General features: G+C 41.6%; 1 pseudogene; it reads right to left on the bottom strand.

Annotated features, from left to right (window-relative positions):
• The window catches only part of LOC110286020 (anamorsin-like), a 41,687-nt pseudogene that overhangs the window by 16,831 nt on the left and 9,576 nt on the right, over positions 1-15,280 (bottom strand).

Below are 15,280 nucleotides of genomic sequence, written 5' to 3'. Positions count from 1 at the left end.
ACACCCTGATACCACCAAGTTCCTGCTTCCCTGTGTAACTGCCTAAAGAATGTGCAATTCTATTGCCCCACCCCTCCTGCTGATAAGTACCTGTACTTCCCCTTGTGCTTGTGCAATTCTACTGCCCCATCCTTCCTGCTGAAAGGCACTTCCCCTTTTGCTTGTGCATTTAAACCTTGGGCCTGGCTAATACAGTGGGGCCTTGATGCAACTCAGAACGTTTCGGTGTTGTTATTCGCACAAGGCTCTTGTCTCTCTCTACCCCCCAATTTCCCTCGAGACCCTCGAATAACTGGACCTGCTGGACGGGTCAAAAGTGAAGTAGATTATTGCCAGGGTGGGGGGAGGAGGGAGACAGAGGAGATAGGAGGATACAACTGATCTGATCAGGGAAAGAGGAAAAGGGGGATTCTAGTTAGAGAGGAGGAGAGAGATGAATACAGAAGTAGAGAGGGGGGCAAAATAACAGTAACAAGACATGAAAACATCATAAAGAATCAATTATCTACCTTTAAAAAATCTATAATACATGCAAGTCTGTATATAAATATAGTTTAAATGAAAATTTCTCATCTGGGCTGGCAATGCCCCCTCTAAGACTCAAAACTACCTGACAACAAAACAAAAACAGAAATAACAAAACAAAACAACAAAACCCACCAGGCATGGGAAGCCCCTCCTTTTAGCTGTTGTTCAGGGTTGTGCAAGAGACTCCTGACACTTTACAGCTCATTTCTATTGCCTTTAGTTACCCCCCCCGCCCCCCGCCGGAAGGTAAGTTCTTATTGTGGATGACACCATGCACTTTAGACACAATGCTCAGTAGCTCTTGGGCTGGAACTGACCTGAACGCCTTCTCCCTGAGGACCAACTTTCATGGTACCAGAAGAAGCCATGCAAGCTTCCAAATGAGGGACGCAACCAACAGTCCTGCCCAGCTATGATGCCTTTGAAGCACGAAGATGGTCAAGTGGTGGTAACCAGTGGTTCTCTAATTGAACATAATACTGACTCAGCAAGAGGGAAACCATGCCTGGTACTGGACCTAACCGACTACTCAAGGCCAATGATCCTACAACTGACACTTTACTAAACAAGCACAATCCATAGCTACATCCTAAATATTTGCCTTTCTCCCCATAGATAAGCATTGCCCTAATCCCCATCAAGAACACTTCTCTCTGTAACAGATAGGGTTCATTACAGAAAACCACGCCCAATCAAAATGCAGACTGTGAAGCCAAGATATATGCCTACACAATAACTCCCATACCTAAGGCTCAGGGGACACTGCAGAAGAGGGAGTAGGAAGATGGTAAGACCTAGAGGATCAGGAGTTCGCTGTGAGATTGTGTCTCCTAGGAATGTCAGAAGCTACACTTTTACTAACATGGCTGCCTAAACATAAGCTGAACAGAGACAGCAACAGACATGATAAAGTGCAGAGGGGAAAAATCCAGGAGACTTCGACCCTTTCTGAAAAACTATAGGCAACTAAGGAATGCTGTGAGTGGGATGAACGTTCGTCCCCAGGGAAGAGCACACCAGATCATTTTCTAAAATATCTGATGGTCAGCTTTGAAAATGCACATACAAGTAACATTATACAGACAGAGCGGGTTGTATTTATGTATTTCAGAAGATATACGTATATACAAATATGTGCATGACAACAGTTAATAAAAAAGAGACCATTAATTTGAAAGAGAGAAATGGGGATATATAGATTAATATTATATAGCAAAATAAATAGATCTTAAAAATTAGGTGTCCATTGCTGGGAAGGTTTACCTCTGGGTAAGAAGAATGAAGTTATGTCATTTGCCTGTAAATGGATACAACCAGTAATAATCATATCACGTGAATTAGATCAGTATCAGAAGGACAAATACCACATTTTTTTCTCATTTTTGGTTCTTAAATTTTACATAGACGTGTAAAGCTATACATGTATATGTGACACGAAAGTAGAAGAGGAAGTGTATAGGAGAAAGAAAGCAGAAGAGAGGATGAGGTAGGGCATAAATCCGGGAGCATGCTCAAAGTACACTGTAAACCTGCATGGAAACGCCCTCATGTAATCAGTACTGTGTGTAACGAATACAGCAATAAAAAGGGCCATGAATCATCAGGATAATTAAGATTTTCCATATTGCCCTGGCTCTAGATTTGGACTCAAGTTGGGTCATCATTCACTACAGAAGCCTCTTGCAGCAGATCGTAGTTAACACAGAGACACAACTGGGCAGCTTTGAACACCCGGCCATAAATGAGATTTTTATTTATTTATTTATTTTTTGAGACATGGTTTCTCTGTGTAGCCCTGGCTGTCCTGGAACTCACTCTGTAGACCAGGCTGGCCTCGAACTTAGAAATCCGCCTGCCTCTGCCTCCCAAGTGCTGGGTTTAAAGGCATGTGCCACCACCACCCAGCAAATGAGATATTTTTATCACCCGTCTCCTCAAGGCTCAAAGATCCATATGGAAGAGAAGGCAGAAAGAGTGTAGGAGCCAGAGTGTGGATGGGACCAAGGAAACAGCATCTTTCAGACACAGCAGGACAGATGTGCTCACAGAGATAGACAACGTGCACATTTGATATCTGCTGGGAGAGGGGAAATCGGTTTGTTCAAATGGAGAGTCACTGGTATATCAACCATCCTCCAGAGTAGCCCAGGCCCAAGAGCTGTTGGCCAACACAAAATGGACTCCATGTTTTTGCTGTGGCTTTTTCTTTTTCTTTTTCTTTTTCTTTTTCTTTTTTTCCTTCCTTTCTCCCTCCCTCTCCCTTCCTTTTGCCTCACTGGATTTTTATTTTCTAGTCTGTTTATTTTCTTTTGAGGGAGAGAGGAAAGAGAGAAAATGGCAGGCGTTGTGTGGATAGAGATGTGGGAAGAATCTGGAAAAACTTGGAGAAGAGAAAAAAGTATGTTCAGAACATACTGTTTGAGAAAATAAATACATAAATAAGTCCCATATTCTATTTCTTTTCTGTTGGAACACAGTCCAAGAATGAAGATTTGTGAGATTTCTGAATGGTTGTGAGAAAACCCAACAAATCAGAATACAGGTCTTGTAACCTCGGTTTCTTCTGAACATGGAAGTGTTCTTGGATTATGTTTTCATGCTCCTCCCAGGTGTAAATGATAGGAGCAAGTTTGCTTTAGTTGTTATTCTTGTGCCTCTATGGGAAAATGCTTTTTCCTCGTGATTGCACACTTCACTCAGGTGACTCTTCCTAACTCTCAGAGTATAACTTGTCCAATGCTCTGAATAAAGCATGAGTTTAGTCCACCTAGTGTTTTAGATCCCACTCTACTATTCATGACACCAACTAGAGCAGTAAACACTTTTCCCCAAGATACTCCCAGTATTTCTATTCTAGAGGATGCTTTTTTGATTATTTTATTATAATGAAATTATGTATATGTGTGTGTCTGTGGGGAGTAGGGTCATGTGCACAGGAGTCAGGTGCCCACTGAGGCAGAGCTGTCAGATCTCCTGGAGCTGGGTTACAGGTGGCTGTGAGATGCTTGACATAGGTGCAGGAACTCAAACTCGGGTCTTCTGGAAGAGTAACAGGTACTCTTAAGCACTGCGCCATCTCTCCAGTCATTATCAACATGCTTGTTCTGCAATGCCCGTCTTCTATAGTCACTTAAATCTATTCTTACCCCAGAAGATAGCTATTCAGATTATAGTCTATTTTTTTTTAATGCATGCAGAGTAAGCTGGGGCTTTGCTAAGATTTAACAAATTCAAATTGTATGAAGCTTTCATAACTCTGTCATCCACTCTTCCTAAAGCAAAGTTTTCATCCTCTGAGATGTTTCTATTCTAGTGCTTTTCCTCAGTGAGCCTGGGCTATAGCTCAGTGGTACTGCGGTTGCTCGGCATGTGTGATGTCCTGGGTTAATTCCCAGGAATGGGGGTCGGGAGTGGGATTACAACTACCTGCCTGGCTTTGAGGCTGACCCAACTGAGGTGACAGGGAATGAAGGGCATACATGTGTACATAAAGATTGTGATTAGCTGGGCAATGTGCTGTAATAGAGACACCATCAGCCTGAGAATTCAGCATGTGTGTGTGTGTGTGTGTGTGTGTGTGTGTGTGTGTGTGCGCACGCGCGTGCACTGCTGATCCTGGAGGTGGATTTACAGTACAAGGCTGAACAAAGAGGTGGGGTTTTATGTACAGCTGAATGGGGAGGATGTGGGCTAGCTTATCTCAGTAGGAGGAGCAGTTTCAGGCTGCAGTCATCAGAGGCTGTGGGTGATAGTTTCTGCATATGCCACTTTAGCTAAATGTCAATCCTCCTTAACATCCGTGGACCAGAAGGCTCTGCCACTGAAGCCTGACCCAAGGAAGGCTTTGCCACCCCCGTGGGTGTGAAGCACTGGGAGCCTTGATGTGGCTGTGCTCATATCAACAGCACATGCTCACTGAGGATTCATCCCACAAACTATAGTATTTTCCTTTGTCTTTATGTTTGACTTGTTTTGTTGTTGTTGTTGTTGCTGTTGTTGCTCTAAATTAGGGTCTTACTATGTAGCTCAGGCTGACTCTGAACTCAGTGAATCCCCTGCCTCCGTCTCCTGAGTACTGAGTTTACAGGCAAGAACAATCAGGCTTTCTTACTTGCCTTTATGCTACACATTTTTACTAGCATTTCTTTATGGAAGAATTATGAAACTGTTAGCAGAAGAAGCCATTGATATGTTAGATAATTAGGATAAAGGATCGAGGTAATTTTAGAGTTTTACTTTGATGAGACAGACTTACCCACGTGATAAGACTAGGCATTAAGGTGTTCTGAATCTCTATATATTCAGATTTAATTTTAGAAAAATTATGATCATGGATTATTCATCAGCCAAATAAAATGATAAATTACCTTCCTCCCCAGTCAACTGTATTACTTCATTTTCCATGACGTGAATCTTAATGTCATTCGGAGCAGCTTTATTCTCAGAGGCATTTGCAGTACCTCTTCTTACGAGAGCGAAAACCCCCCACCAGAACTCTCATTTTGATTATAAACTCCAAACCGTCAATAAGAGCCAACCAGTAAGGCTGGGTCTGCGTCTCAGAGGCAGAGTTTTGTCTAGCACGTAAAAGGCACTGAGCTCAATGCAACCCCAAAGAGCAAAACATTAACAAAAGTTTAGAGGAGGAAAACACACATGCACATTTTAACTGGTCTGTAGTCATCAAAAGGGGGAAATAACATCCTGTGCACAGATAAGACAGAACTGGGTATTTTAAACACACAAGGTTAAAATGGGAAGAATCTTTGCGCCTAGAAGGTGAGACAACATGTTAACTACTATTGACGGAAAACCTTTTTCTTCAAAGAGATATTTTCTTCTAAGGGAGAAGTGGGTACCTGGACTCAGTCAGGGGTCTTGTGAATGCTGAGCATATTGGGCCACTAAACATGCACGTCCATCACGGAAGATTGGAAATCAAAATATGCAGTCGTTCTTACCGGAATCCTAGTTGAATGGATTTTTACTGCATTTCATGTACTAGCCACTGAAAACTATGCAATGCCTGAGGTGGATTCTATTAGGCACAGCAAATGCATCAGTGAGTGGATGGAGGGAGCCTCCTCCCGTGGAGTTTACAGTCCAAGGGATGAGATACAATAGACATCCAACTACCAACTTGTTCATTCATTTGTTGATAAATACTCACTGAGGTTTTATCATGCGCCAAACATTGCTGTAGGAATTTTGAATATAGCAACACCTGAAACTAGTAAGAATTTTCTACCCTTGGGTTGAGTAATGTCTTCTTGTGAAATAGGCTACAAAGGAAAAATGGAGGTTGCCAAGGGAATCTACACAACATCATACACCTTATAGCTTCTCTCTCTCTCTCTCTCTCTCTCTCTCTCTCTCTCTCTCTCTCTCTCAGTTTTTGGTTTTTCGAGACAGGGTTTCTCTGTATAGCCCTGGCTGTCCTGGAACTCACTCTGTAGACCAGGCTGGCCTTGAACTCAGATATCTGCCTGCCTCTGCCTCCCGAGTGCTGGGACAAAAGGTATGCACCACCATGCCCAGCTAAGCTTGTCTAAAATCTTCTGAAATACATTTGAAATGGGGTGAGCATGATAAAAAGCAGTCATGTTATCATAGAAGCTAGTAAAACCTACTACCCTCCCCCCACCCCCGTCTGTCTGTCTCTTTTCTAAAAGGGAATAAAAGTGAATCAGATTTTATCAGATTTTCAGGAAATAAAAAAAAAAGGAAGGAAGGAAAGAAAAGAAAAGAAAAGAAAAGAAAAGAAAAGAAAAGAAAAGAAAAGAAAAGAGAAATGGGGTGGGAAACTGACCCTTGTATAATGTTTAGTAAAGCCTTTATGTCTGGCTTTAGGTGAAATGTATAGTAAGCTTTTGTGTCTGGCTTTGAGTGAATTGTTTCAGCAAAGCCCTTGCTATGGTTGGGCCAATCAGTAGAGGCTGGGAAATTGAGCCTGTTTGAACCTTGAAGAAATGTTGTCCCTCTTGAGAGTGTGCACTTGATGCTACGTGAGAGCTTGCAACTGCACTAATCTTGGTCCTAAAACACTCGTGGAAACCTGGAGTTCTTACTTTTCGTTATGGCTAGCCACGGTCAGAAAGGACTGAGACTTGTGTGGGTGGTCTGCTCTCATGACTAGCAAAGGGCAAGAGAACTTTGGTAGCTAGGCCCTTTCCCAATTAACCTTGCATAGTGCTTGAACACAGTAACTGGAGTGAGCCAGCTGGGTGTCAGTTTTCCCCACGAGGCTGTACCCCTCTGCTCCTTTGGAAAGCAAAGGCTTAGCATCTTGGTGAGCATTTCTCTTTACTGTGGTACCTACAACCAGCATCGATCAATGCCCTGGTGCTTTCCGAGTGCCGCACCTTCAGAATGAGGTCAGGCTGCACTTGGTTAGAAAGCCTGAGGTTGATGAGGGAGGATTTTACTTTTCGGGTGATGACTCTGAACTTTGTACTTAACTTTAACGTGTATGTAACCTACAAACAGACAAGGTACTCTTGGCCACTTAAATGTCTATACCTAGATTGAGCCCTATATGAAAACGTGTCAGTACTTTATGTTTGTGTGTATGACTTGGCTCGGAGAGACTTCTAGCATTTCCAGAACAGCTGGTAAGAGCTCACTGTATGGACCTTATCAACTGCAAGTATGCACCCATTGGTCAAACTTAGAGAAGAGGCTACAATTCTTGGGATGCTTTCAGAAAGATTGCCTGTGTATCTTGACTGTTCTGACTTTCTTCTGTGTTTTGTCAGGTAAGAAAACATTTTTATATATTTGCATAAGTGGAATACATGCCTCATATTCTATATGTTTAAACATACTGTCAAAATTCAGTGTTTGTACAGCTTAAGGTTGTATAACATTTTGTATTGAACTCATTGACTTTTGCATGCTAGTCAAGGCTTTATCTCTGAGATATATACTTATCCTTACCAATTAATAGACTTAACAAGTGGTACGTCATATAGCAAATACATACTAATTTCAGGTGACAAGCGAAATTTACATAACTTTTCATATTTTCCCAGTTTGGGCTAGTATTCTCTGGCCATATTCTATTGGGCCTATAGAACAGAGGGAACTCTAACACTGGCTGATCAGAGAGTAGGAATGAGACAGAATAGAAAGGAGAGGTTAAGGCATGAGAAGTCAAGGAAGCCTCTTACCCTAGCATCTCGCTTGTGTTTCCTGCTGAACACAAGAAGGTTCAACACAACTGGTAAAACCAGGATCACCTGCAGGTGTGATGTTCATTTTCCTGTAGACATCTCACACATGGGCATCAACAATAAAATAAATGCACTATGCTGACTTCAAGCCAGTCCATCTGTGACCTGGACTTTAACTACATTAGCACCCTTTCTGCCCCCAAATCTAAGCAATATACCTCATAAAAATCACCTTGTAATTTCATTAAACTCTTAAAGTAAACTAGATCACACATTTTTACTTCATTGTTGAACTTTAAATTTTCAACTTAATGTTTACACACACACACACACACTGTAGACACGTAAGCACGACTCCCTTTTGAGAGGTCTACACAGATGTCTTTTTTTTTTTTTTTCTTTCAGGCTCTCCCACCCCTTTCTAGGCTCCCATTACTTTTGCCTTGGGAGACAAATGCCCGTTCTTATATCTGCACCATATACCATTCCTTATTTCTACTTCATAAAACTCCCTAACTTTGCCTTACTCTGACTCATGTTACATTTCTTCTCTGTGATGCAATCATCTGACCTCACCTGAGTGGAAGTTAGTAAGAGATACGTCCCTCAGGATGCCTGTGGCAGTGCTGGCTTTGTTTCCCCTCTACCGCTGGCAAGAGCAGGCTCACATCTGCAAGGAACACACAGGTGTCTTTAAGGATGATCTGAGGAAACTGGAAGCTTAATTACAACCAACACCTTACCTGTCTTCTTGTCTATCTGGGCCACTGCAATACAAATAACATCCACTAGGTGGCCTACACACATTAGACACTTATTTCTCAAAGTTCGGAAGAGCTGAGAAGCCTAAGATCCAGACACGCACAGATTAGGTGACTGGTACCATCTCCTTCCTTGTGACTGTCTTTCTACTCCAGCAGCACATGGTGGAAGGACAAGGCTTCTCCTGTGGATCTTTTCTATAAGGACACTAACCCCATTCAGCTGGGCTCTGTGCCCTATTCCCATCGCTTTCTCATCATTGTCTAAAGTGATTATTCAGGAACGAGTTGTGGGCAGAAATTTTATTTTAAGGTAATCAAAAAAGATCACAATTGGGAGACTGGAAGGAGGAAATGGGGGAAGGGGTGTGTGGAGGTTAGCGGAGTTGGTTGCCTCTGTGAATGAGCAGGACTCTCAACAGTGCCTCTTCTAGGACTGTGTAGAATTGCCCATGGACAGGAGGCCTGGGCTGCTCACTCTGTGAATCTCTTTCCTCGTTGGTTGTCTGTTGTCTTCAAAGGTGTAAACACCTTTAAACATACCCTAATGCTAACTTCCAGATTTCAGAAAAAGCCTTAAACAGAAGAGAGAGTGCTGCCAAGGCGTGTGCTTGAAGGTGGACAGTGCCTGTGCACGGACCTGTCCATCCACCCTGTGTCCAAGGCGTGTGCCTGAGGCAGGACAGTGCCCTGTGCATGGACCTGTCCATCCTCCATGCTGGGGATTGTGCCCAAGGCGTGTGCTTGAGGGAGGACAGTGCTGTGTGCATGGGTTTGTTGACCGAATTGTACTAAAAGCTGACAGCTTGTGGATTGTGTCACGAGGTACCAGAAGAACAGGACGCACTGGGATAGGCTCTATGTTTCTCTTTTCTGAAGCCTGCAGTGCCCTGATTCCTTTTCATGGGACACAGAACACCAATGTGCCATTTTAAAAAGTCCTGTTCAATGGATGTGGCATTGGAGGACGAGCTACAACTGAAGAGACAGACTTTTTAAAACAGTGATTAATACAAAATACTCGGAAAGGGCCAGTTTGACTATCATATTCTGATTGTTCTGTGGATATTCTCTCTGGCTCTTAGAGGAAGATGACCATTAAGAAAACTGGAATAGTGCATTGAGCTTAATGGTGGTGATGGCCTTACTGACCACTTCTATGCCGCGTACTGTTCTGAACTCTTGACAATGTCCTACTGTAGGCATGAGACGTGGGTTCTGAGAATATCTGAGTCTCAGGGGAGCCTGGAGTGGCATCATGTGATTGCCAGGAACAGGAGTGGTTGGCTGAACTGAACTGATCCTGGACATTCATACAGAGAGAATACTCACCCTGCTTGCTGCTTGCAGTCTAGGGATGACAGATGAACCTCACTAATACTGTCTCACCTGATGGGATGAGAAGTGCCAGAGCAGAGCATGCTGCTATCTTGGCATGCTATCTTGTTTAGGAGTTCTCAGGATCAGAAAGGAGGATACCTCAATGCTATTTCTCACGGAGAGCTCTAACAATGGAACTTGTGTCCATTTAGAAGGACATAACAACTTGAAACAGAGCTCTCAGATGATGACTTTGATGGTATAGAAAAAATACAGGATACATTAATTGAAAAGCGATGGGAGTGTTCAAGTATAGAGTTGGACAGCATAAAAAAATTCTAGAAACTTAAGGTTCTACATTTTATTACTGGACAAACCACACCCCCAATTTAGATAATGAGCAAGTCTCCAGGTTAAGAATGTTGAATTCCATCTGGGAGGACTGACTGATGACCATGATGCAGTTTAAACCCTCAGTCTTGCCATTGTGTGAATCCTTTCAGACTCAGCTTCCTTCTCCCCACTGCCTTCTCTTGGAGCTGGACCTAAGTTTGTTACCAGTTTGTTTTTTTTTAATCCACTGTAGAATAGGACAATTTTACTTTTGTTTCTTGGTCAGGAATCGCTTGATTCTGAAAGTCTTATGAGACGACATGGTGAGAAGCCGAATCAGGTATAGAGTACAGAATGGCAGAGCAAAGGAGAAGAGGACCAGAAACTTAAAGCTTAATTTCAAATTTCAAAATGAAGTAGAAAACTTGAAGTAAAAACACCAAAGTGGGAAATCTGCAAGATCAATGAAGACATAGCCACAATATAAAGAAATAAAATTAGTGAATGAAAAGTTACCAAACAAGAAGGATAGATTTAGCAGAACTTTTGTGCTTATTTACATACACACAAATACTAAGAATTAGGATCCACATATGAGAAAACCAGGTGATATTTGTCTGAGACAGAAAATTCAAACAATGAAAACCTATATATGTCAAGTAAACAGGTACAGGAAGTAGGCAAGAGTAGCCATTATTATACTTGACAAAGTAGATTTCAAGCAAAACGAAGTAGAAGGATAAAGGCCAGTACATTCAATAAAGGAAAGAATCCATCAATAGCATATGGCAATGATAAATGTATATGAATCAAATATTGGTATGCTTAACTACTGGACACAAAGAGACAGATATGTCTAGATAAAATAATAGTGAGCGGCTTAAATAACTGATTCATCAGAAGATCAATTTTCCAGACAAACATTGAGAAAAAAACTTGAAACAAAGTGCTTGATAAAGCAAATGGGTTTAACAGATGTCAATAGAATACTCCCAAAGGCTTTGGGACAAACATTCTACTCCGCAGACCACAGAACTATCTCCAGAAGAGACTGCAGTCTGGGCCATAGGGAAAGTCTATGTTTGCTATTTGAGATAGAATCTCACATACCTCAGGCTGACTTTGAACTCCTAATCCTTTTACTGAGCCTCCTAAGTGCTGAGGTGTGCACCTCCTTGCCTAGCTAGTTTGGGAGTTTTGAACTAAGCTTTTGACAATTTCCTCATGAGGACCCTTTTTCAGTTTTCAGTCTCTCATTAACAGTATTGCTTATAGAGAACTGGGTGGCTACCACAGTAGCAGGGAAGGCATGAGAGACAGGAAACAAGTTCATTCTTTAGAGCAGAACAGGAAAAATATCGTTTGTTTACTGTACTGTAAAAGGGCATCAGATGGGTACTAACTGGAGTACTGGGGGGTGGGGGTAGATGTCTGAGTGGTTAAGAGCTCTGACTGCTCTTCCAGAGGTCCTGAGTTTAATTCCCAGCAACCACATGGTGGCTCACAACCATCTGTAATGGGATCTGATGTCCTTTTCTGATGTGTCTGAAGACAGCTACAGTGTACTCATATACATATGATAAATAAATAAATCTTTTTTAAAAAAAACTAGAGTACTGTCTGTGAAAGTCTGAAAACATAAATCGGAATTGAAATGATTTCCTATATACCATCAGGAATGGAAGAAAATTAGAACAGCAAGAGAAACTCTACGAACACATGAATATAGTACAATATATTATGAAATGGTTGCTGAGTCATTGAAAAAATAATGGAAGAAATTATAAACTTTCTAGAATGGAATAAAAATGAAAACAACTTACCACAACTTTTGGGATGAGATATAACAGGGGTGTGCAGAGGCTTGAGGCCCAACATCAACAGATCAGACATTTCTAATCAACTAACAAACTTCCTGGTCTTAGAAACACAACAAAAAGTCAAATCCCAAACTACTAACACAAAACCCAAACTATGCAAAGAAATAAGAAAAAAATCAAGGCAGAAATCAATGACATGGAGACTGAAAGAGCAATACAATGAATTCAGTGAAACAAACAATGGTTCTTTGAAAAGATAAACGTGATTAACAAATCCTGAACAAACTAGCAAACAGAGAGAATCGCAACTAACAAAATTCATGATGAAAAGGACAGGCAGAACAATAAATATTATTGATATATAGGGGATAATCAAGGAATGCTTTGAGAACCATAATCCCATAAATTAGAAAATGTAGATGAAATGGCAACATTTCTGCACATGTATCACCCACCAATATGAAACCTGTGGTTATAAACAACTGAAACAGATCTACAATAGGCAACAAGACTGAATCTCCCAAGTAGAAAGGGTCCAGGACTGTACAGAGTTGGTGCTGAGTTCTACCAGAGCTGTAAAGATGAGCTATTCCCAGTGCTCCCCATAACATCTCATAAAACAGAGGGGACGTTACACCGTCAACTCATCTGTGACCCCAGTACTGTAACTGAGAAACTGCTCTGGGTTGCTTTCCACTGCTGTGATAAAGTACTCATTTCAGCTTACAGTTTTAAGTCCATGCTTTGAGGCCAGGGCAAGAACTCAAGACAGGAACCTACAGGCAGGAACTGAAGCAGAAGGCACAGAAGAACACTGCTTACTGGCTGGTTCTCTGTGGCTTGCTCAGGCAGCTCTCTCACACGACTCAGGACTACCTGCTCAGGACTATGGTTAAAAAAAAAAAAAATCCCTAAAGTTTATATGGAAGCACAAAAGACTCTGAATGGGTATAATAATCCTAAGAACAAAAAACAATTCTGGAGATACTACAATATCTGATTTTAAACTACACTAAGAGCCATACTAATAAAAGTAGCATGGCACTGGAATAAAACCAGATAAATTGCACAGTATAAGATCCTAAAGGGCCTAGAATAAGTTCAAGTAACTAAAGCAACCTAATCGTGGACAAAGAACAAGACATACTGGGAAAACTGGATAGATAGTCACATGTAAAGGAATGAAGCTAGGTCTGTACCTCTCAGTCTGAAAACACAACAGAATAGATTAAAGACATCAAGACCTAAAACTTTAAGAGTATCAGAGGAAAACACTTCAAGACAAAGTCAAGCAAAGAATTTCCAAGAATACCAATAGCTCAAGAAATAATAGCAAGAGTTGACAGATGGTATTGTATAAAGTTAAAAGACCTCTACATAGCAAAGCAAAGCAAAACAAAACAAACAAACAAACAGTATAAAGAGACAACATGCCGGGCAATGGTGGCACACACTTTAATCCCAGCACTTGGGAGGCAGAGGCAGGGGGATTTCTGAGTCTGAGTTCAAGGCCAGCCTGGTCTACAGAGTGAGTTCCAGGACAGCCAGGGCTACACAGAGAAACTCTGTCTTGAAAAAAAAAAAAAAAAAACAAACAGAGAGAGAGAGAGAGAGAGAGAGAGAGAGAGAGAGAACATATAAACATAGAGGACATCTTTGCCATACATTTGACAGAGAATTAATATCTAGAACTTATAAAGAACTCAAAAAATTAATGTAAAAAATCTGGGCTGCAAAAGAGGATTCAGTGGTTATGACAGACTATTCTTCCAGAGCCCTGGGCTTGAGGCTCAGCTCATACGATAGCTCAGAGCCACCTGTAACTTCAGTTCCAGGGTATCCAATGGCGGCTTCTGGCTCTGTGGGCACCAGGCATGCAGACAGTGCACATACAGACATGCACACCAAGCACCCATACACAAAAGTATAAAATAAAAAAAAATTAATTTAAATGTGAGAAATCAGGCCATCTGTTCAGTAGGTGGACAAGTGAATCGCACAGGCGGTCCTCCAAAGGAAAAAAAATGCAATTAGGTGACAAACATGAAGAATGTCCAAGATCTTTAGCCACCACAGAAATGCACGTCTCATCTTCACTGAGAGTCTATCTTAGCTTCTGTTACCATCAAGCAAATAAGCGATAGGTAATGCTGAGCAAAGGTTACACACTGATGGTAGAAATATACACGATTACAGCCACGGCAGAAATCAGCTGCAGGTTCCTCAAAACTACTAAAACGAGGACGCCCATGGGATCCAGATCGCCCGCTCTCGGGACCCTGGAGGGAGCAAACTCCGAGACACCTGGGCGTTCATGTTTACCTTAGTGGATCACAACAGTCAAGTTCTGGAGTCAGGCTCAGCTGCGTCCCGCCAGGCTGCATAACTTACTATAGGTAATATGTACCAGGCTTGTAGAAACTCGAGAAGAAAGCGATCTGAACAGACCAGCTTCAAGCATGGAGACTGAATCATCAATCGGAAATTCCCCCCAAACATACCTAGCCCAAGGTGACTTCCATCAGTCATTTACTGAATCTGCACTTTACCTTCACCAACCCTTGCAGCTCACAGTATTCTCTTGTAATTATTCTACTCTCATGAAGTGCTAAATGACACCTTTCTTTTATCATTTGTTATCTGAGTGTTTGTTAGCTCATTGATGACGAAGAGGGACAAGTACATCAAAATCATGGACCAACAATTAATTCCCTTGTGAACAAAGTGGAAAAATTCTCATCAAAAGACCAGGGAGAAAGACTTAGCACCACGGGAAAAGGATTCTGTACTATTAAGTATAATTCACTGAGTTTAAATGAATTTTAAGAGTGGCTCATACATTAAAAAAAAAAAAACAGTCATCATAATACACCACATTGTTAAAGCCATAACTAGATAAGTATTTATTTTTGATTGTTTTGGATCTTGCTATTAGCCTTGGTTGGCCTGGAATTTGTAATGTAGACAAGATTAGCCTTGGGCTCATAGAAATCTTCCTGCCTCTGCCTCCTGAGTATTGGGATTAAAGGCCTTGTGTGCTACAAGGCCTAGCATAACAACTCAATTTTAAATGAGGAAAGTGTAAATAGATATTCTCTGAGAACAACGTGACTGAACACATGAAAAGATGCTAATCAAAACCCCCAGGAGGTACCACTTTGTAAGGATGAGTGTCAGAAGAGAAAAACAGAAGTCACTAGTGCTGATGAAGCGGTGGACAAAGTGAAGGTCTGGTGCATTACAGTCTAAAGCAGCACCTTCAGTGTGAGGTACACTTTGCCATTTCTTAAGAAGTAGAATATAGAATTGCCTTATCACCAGTAATTCCTTTCATAGGCATACACTT

Source organism: Mus caroli, unplaced genomic scaffold (assembly GCF_978045245.1).
Source record: "Mus caroli unplaced genomic scaffold, Mus_caroli_1 scaffold_20, whole genome shotgun sequence".
NCBI lineage: Eukaryota > Metazoa > Chordata > Mammalia > Rodentia > Muridae > Mus > Mus caroli.
Note: the sequence above shows the minus strand (reverse complement) of the source record. Positions and strands in the feature narration are given on the sequence as shown.